General features: G+C 48.1%; 1 non-coding gene across 1 annotated transcript; it reads right to left on the bottom strand.

Moving 5' to 3' along the window:
- Window positions 1–5,979: 5,979 nt before the first annotated feature.
- Window positions 5,980–6,133, bottom strand: LOC137040822 (5.8S ribosomal RNA). Its single transcript, XR_010897987.1, has one exon. It is a non-coding gene; the product is annotated as a 5.8S ribosomal RNA (ribosomal RNA).
- Window positions 6,134–6,614: the final 481 nt, after the last annotated feature.

The following is a 6,614-nucleotide window of genomic DNA, read 5'->3' as shown; positions in this document are numbered from 1 at the left end:
ATACTGATGTTATAAAATTGTAGGGTTCAAGTTTTGCAAAAAATTAAGCGTCAACTACATGTTTATAGATAAGACTAGTAAATTATTAGTGAATTAAACTATTATTAAATAGTCAACATAACCAACTCATGGTTTTTTCTCAGCTTTGCTTGCCATAACAAATATATTGAAAACACAACGTTACAGCAGCGAGAGAAAAAACTAATGATATTGTGTTAATGTTCAAGAGCCCAACTAAAGCAAACACTGATCACCATAATGGTAACGTCAGAAGAAGCAATCAATCATCATCTGATAATTATCAATAAGAGCTTCTGTAGACGTCTGACAGAAATAAAGTCAGTCTGGTTAGTAATGTGTGAAGCTGGTAATGCTGTTTGTGGAGTTGTTTAATACTCTGCTGAGATCTTCAGAGATTTAATGTCTTCTTTTATCTTCAGTTGATGAAATCATGTTTCTCTTTCCTTCAGTGATAACAGCAGGTGTTCATCAGTGTCTGAATTCACTCTCTTCTTTCCTCTCTCTCTGTCGAGTGGTCTATATCAGTGAACTAGTGTAGGGAATAGTGAATAAGGGGATAGGGAGTGATTTTGAACACAGCCTCTGAGTGTCGACTTTAAGTGTGTTAATTCACAGTATATTACTGTTGGCTATTTTCTCGAAAATGACAAATATTACCCAGAATGCATTGTTTTCTACAGTATATTACTGTTTTAATGGAAAACAGCATTTTACTGTCAAAACGTGACCGTTTTTTTACAGCATTTTTTTACAGTGTGCATACTTTTGTAGTTGTACTTACAGTGGTCTGAATGTGAATACTCTCAGCTGTTGGTGTATTTAAATCTAACCCAAGGCAAAATCAAGAATTTTAAAGTATGTTGAATGTTTCTATACAGGATGTGAATGTTTTCTCGGCCAATTCTTATGTAATTGCAACATGGCCAGACAGCACGCTTGAAGAGCAACTTCTACACCTGCCTGTATGTATCAGAGACATGTGTCTGTTTAAAATTAAACCAAGACACAAAGTTTCCAAATTCTGTTGATGATCAATATTATTTGTTTTCAAGCTGGATGAAAACATTGACTGGTTTCTATTCCCAACATGGATACCAGGACATTGGATGGTTTGTGTAAGTAATTCTGAATCTGTAGTGTTTACCTGGGATCAATTATGCTGACATAAGTTTTAGATGGTTTTGATCTATAAATTGTAGTTGTCTTCTTTTGCTGTATATATTGTAACCTATCAACAGATTATGAAGCCAGGGGAGCATGAGATTTTTTTCCTTGATCCTCTGCACGGCAAAACATTCAGTCAGGAAGAATACATGCTCATCTACAGGTTTTATAGTGCACTGTTCAGAGTTCAAAGATTGTGGTCGTTCCTAACCACATTTTGATAAAATTGTGGTCGTTCCTAACCACATCTTGATAAAATTGTGGTCGTTCCTAACCACATTTTGATAAAATTGTGGTCGTTCCTAACCACATCTTGATAAAATTGTGGTCGTTCCTAACCACATTTTGATAAAAAACTATTGCCGCAATTAACTATGTTTTTATGTGACTTGTTCATCTGACTTTATTTTTTAGTAGACTTATTCACTTTTTTGCAAAGTGTCAATGAAACTAGTCATGGAATACATGGAAGTTCTGGTTCTGCCCCCCATTTCAGTTATTTTGTATTACTTTGTTTGATCCAGTGCAGTAACTGTTTTTTTAAAGCTATGTGTCACGGTTCATGGATTCCCTGTCTCACTCTTGGGTGCGTGTTGAATGTAGGTGAGGGCGGAGCCTGGGATTGGCTCATCACGCACCTGTGGCTGATCACCTGCACCAGCTGCAACTCATCACCTTCACCCTATTTAGTCTCTCTGTTTCTCTCTTGTCTTTGTCAGAGCGTTGTTGGATCTTTCCCCTTGTGTCTCCGTGTTGGTTGTCGTTTCCCCCTTCCGTGAAACGCTGGATCCCTTCCCGGATTACCTCTACCGATCTCCCGAGTCACAGCTGCTCACAGCCTGCCCGTGTCGCCAACAGAGCCTCTCTCACTGCTCCGTCTTACCCGGACTTCTTCAGTGTTCTGAGTTTTGACTTCTGTGACACTATCTGTCAAATTAAACTGAGTTACTTGCAATTGAATCCTGCCTCTGTGAATCCGTTACAGAACGCTCTGACCAACCATGGATTCAGCGAGTATCAACGCCCTACTGACCAGCAGCAACGAGAGACTGGACCAGCAGGAGGCGAACTTAACTGCCACAGGACAGGCAGTACACACCTTGGTGGCACGGGTGGCCGAGCTGACCCAACAGATGCAACAACTCGTCGGTCCCACTGTGCCCGACCCACCGCCGATCCCCCACACACCATCCGCATCGCGGCAACCGGAACCACGTCTGCCTACCCCTGAGAGTTATGCCGGTGAGAGCAATTATTGCAGAGCCTTCCTTACCAAGTGTTCCTTGTTTTTCGCTCTTCAACCGCAGACTTTCAACACGGAGAGATCCAAGGTGGCATTCGTCCTCACCCTGCTCTCCGGACGAGCCGCACTTTGGGGAACGGCGGTGTGGGAAAATCAACATCCTTGCAGCTCCTCGTTCCAGACGCTGGCGGCGGAGATGAGAAGGGTGTTTGACCGAGCGGTAACCGGAAGAGAAGCGGCACGTCAACTCGCAGAGCTCCGTCAAGGTAACCGCTCGGTCTCGGATTATTCCATCGAGTTCCGCACCCTGGCCGCCGAGTGCAAGTGGAACGAGGAGGCACAGTGGGACATGTTCCTGCATGGGCTGGCTGACCGCATCCAGAAAGAGATTTTCATGATCGACCTTCCGGAGAAGATTGACGGACTGATCGAACTTGCGTTGAGGGTGGACGCTCGTCTGAGTCGGCTGAGATCCAGGATGGAGTTTCAGCACAAGAGTGTCGAATGCCCTCAGGCCAACGCTGCGGATGCGGTCAGCTACACCTTCGACCCAGAGCCCATGCAGGTGGGTCGAGCTCGGCTCTCCCGGGAGGAGAGAGCGAGACGGAGATCCCGTGGTCTTTGCCTCTACTGCGGCGGGACCGGACACCTGCTAGACTCCTGCCCGGTAAGAGGACCACGCCCTGCGGTAAGGAGAAGGCTACTGTCGGGCGGGATCTCCGTGGAAAAGACCTCATCCTCCACTCTCCTTCCGGTGAGATTGCTGTGGGCAGCCCAGGAATTTTCCAGCCCAGCACTCCTCGACTCGGGAGCGGAGGGTAACTTTCTTGACTCTGCCCTTGCACACAAACTCAAAATACCCACCATTGCACTTAAGAACACCATCTCTGTCAACGCACTCAACGGACAAGTTCTCCCTGACATTTCATTCACCACTGAACCACTTACACTGATCACTTCTGGCAACCACACTGAACTCATTTCATTTTTTATCCTGGACTCCCCTTTGGCTCCCATTGTCCTCGGTCACCCTTGGCTGGAGTTACATAACCCAAGGGTTGACTGGGGACAAAATTCTGTGTCTGCGTGGAGTGATAAGTGTTATGAGTCTTGTTTGGTGTCTGCTTGTTCGTCTGTGTCTCGTTCTGTTTTTCAGAGTGAGACGGTGAATCTGTCTAACGTGCCTCCGGAGTACCTCGACCTGAAGGAAGTGTTCAGTAAGTCCCGAGCTGCTTCTCTTCCTCCGCATCGTCCCTATGACTGTGCTATAGATTTACTCCCAGGTAAGTCTCCGCCTAAGGGCAAACTATACTCTCTTTCTATTCCAGAGAGGGAGGCCATGGAGAAATATATTTCTGATTCTCTAGCCTCCAAATTCATCCGCCCTTCCTCTTCTCCAGCGGGGGCGGGGTTCTTCTTCGTGGGGAAGAAGGATGGTTCTCTGCGACCTTGCATTGATTACCGAGGGCTGAATAACATCACGGTAAAGAATACCTATCCTTTGCCGTTGATGTCTTCAGCTTTCGAGAGGTTACAGGGAGCATCCGTCTTCACGAAGTTGGACTTACGTAACGCTTATCATTTGGTTCGCATCAGGGAGGGGGATGAATGGAAAACCGCATTTAACACCCCCAGGGGGCATTTTGAATATTTGGTCATGCCTTTCGGCCTTTCCAACTCCCCAGCGGTTTTCCAGGCACTCGTCAATGATGTGTTGAGAGACATGGTCGACCAATTCATATATGTCTACCTGGATGACATTTTGATTTTTTCTTCGTCTCTCCAGGAACATGTTCGACACGTCAGACGAGTGCTTCAGAGGTTGCTAGAGAATGGGCTTTTTGTCAAGGCGGAGAAATGCGCTTTTCATGCACAGTCTGTTCCTTTTTTAGGGTACATCGTGTCATCGGAGGGAATGCGCATGGATCCCGACAAGGTTAAGGCTGTGATGGATTGGCCAAGTCCAGATTCCCGTAAGGCCCTACAGAGGTTTCTGGGGTTCGCCAATTTCTATCGGCGTTTTATTCGCAATTTCAGCCAACTAGCCGCACCTCTGACTGCCTTGACCTCTCCCCGAACGACGTTCAGGTGGTCCGATACAGCCGAGGCTGTATTCGCCAAACTCAAAAGCCTCTTTGTTTCGGCTCCCATCTTAGTCGCCCCTGATTCCACACGTCAGTTCGTGGTAGAGGTCGACGCGTCAGAGGTGGGGGTAGGAGCGGTTCTTTCACAGCGCTCTCCCTCAGATGACAAGATGCACCCGTGCGCGTTTTTCTCCCATCGTCTTTCTCCTGCCGAACGCAATTATGACATTGGTAACAGAGAGTTGTTGGCCGTCAAGTTAGCGTTGGAGGAGTGGCGTCATTGGCTTGAAGGGTCGGGGGTACCTTTTATTGTATGGACGGATCATAAGAACCTTGAATATATTAGATCTGCTAAAAGACTCAACTCCAGGCAGGCTTGGTTGGGCACTTTTTTTCGGACGTTTTGACTTTGTTCTCTCGTACCGCCCCGGGTCTAAAAACATCAAACCCGACTCTTTATCTCGTATTTTTGATGCTTCCGAACGCCCGGTTACTCCCGAGTGTATTTTGCCAGAGAAGATAGTTATCTCTACACTCACATGGGAGATCGAATCGAAGGTCAAAGTGGCCTTAGAAGGGGTAACGCCCCCGCCCGGCGGCCCACCGAGTTGTTTGTTCGTTCCGGAGGGGTTAAGATCCGAGGTCCTAAAATGGGGTCACTGCTCCAACATTGCTTGTCATCCAGGGGTAAACCGCACTTGCAGTTTAATAAAGCAACGATTTTGGTGGCCACTTATGGCTCGCGACATTCGCAGTTTTGTTTTGGCTTGCTCGGTCTGTGCGGTTGGTAAGACATCTAACCAACCTCCCCATGGGTTACTTCAGCCGTTGTCTGTTCCTTCGAGACCCTGGTCCCACATCGCTCTAGATTTTGTTACCGCCCTCCCGCCCTCCCAGGGCAAGACGGTCGTTTTGACCGTCGTGGACCGATTCTCGAAGGCAGCACATTTCATTCCCTTGCCCAAATTACCCTCAGCCAAGGAGACAGCGGTATCTGTAGTAGACCATGTCTTTCGGTTACATGGCCTCCCGATGGACGTGGTCTCCGACAGAGGTTCCCAATTTGTGTCCAAATTTTGGCAGGAGTTTTGTAAATTACTAGGAGCCACGGTTAGTCTGTCTTCGGGTTATCACCCCCAAAGCAACGGTCAGACCGAGAGAGCCAATCAGGATCTGGAAAGAGTGTTGCGATGTTTGGTATCCAAGAATCCTTCATCCTGGAGCCAGCAACTCTCTATGGTTGAGTACGCTCATAACTCGTTACCAGTGTCATCTACGGGCCTTTCGCCATTTGAGTGTAGTGTAGGTTACCAGCCACCTATTTTTCCTAGTCTGGATTCCGAGGTCGCGGTCCCCTCTGTTCACGCCTTTATCCAGAGGTGTCATCGCACATGGACCAGAGCCCGTGAGACTCTACTCCAGGTGGGAGCGCGCACCAAGGCTAAAGCCGATCGCCACCGGTCTAAGCGACCCTCAGACAGACGTAGCCCCGGGAGGAACCCGGGGCCGCAAAGTGCGTTCGAAGTGTCGATGATCAATGTGTCCTGCAATTCACATTAGTTCTCGCAGCTAGCTGCGTTCTTCATCGACGCACGAGCCGAGTGATCCACCGCTAAGAGTCGTAGATGGGGAACCAACTTATTCGGTTAATCGCATTCTGGATTCTAGACGGAGGGGACGCGGTTTCCAGTACTTGGTGGACTGGGAAGGTTACGGTCCGGAGGAGAGAAGTTGGGTTCCTGCTAGGGACATTCTGGATCACTCCCTTATTGATGATTACAATCAACAGGTAAGGTCGGCTGGGAGCGTCAGGGGACGCTCCTAGGGGGAGGGGTACTGTCACGGTTCATGGATTCCCTGTCTCACTCTTGGGTGCGTGTTGAATGTAGGTGAGGGCGGAGCCTGGGATTGGCTCATCACGCACCTGTGGCTGATCACCTGCACCAGCTGCAACTCATCACCTTCACCCTATTTAGTCTCTCTGTTTCTCTCTTGTCTTTGTCAGAGCGTTGTTGGATGTTTCCCCTTGTGTCTCCGTGTTGGTTGTCGTTTCCCCCTTCCGTGAAACGCTGGATCCCTTCCCGGATTACCTCTACCGATCT

The sequence above is a fragment of the Pseudorasbora parva genome, chromosome 14, assembly GCF_024679245.1.
Source record: "Pseudorasbora parva isolate DD20220531a chromosome 14, ASM2467924v1, whole genome shotgun sequence".
Taxonomy (NCBI): domain Eukaryota; kingdom Metazoa; phylum Chordata; class Actinopteri; order Cypriniformes; family Gobionidae; genus Pseudorasbora; species Pseudorasbora parva.
The sequence above is the reverse complement of the archived record's forward strand: the minus strand, read 5'-3'. Positions and strand labels throughout refer to the sequence as shown.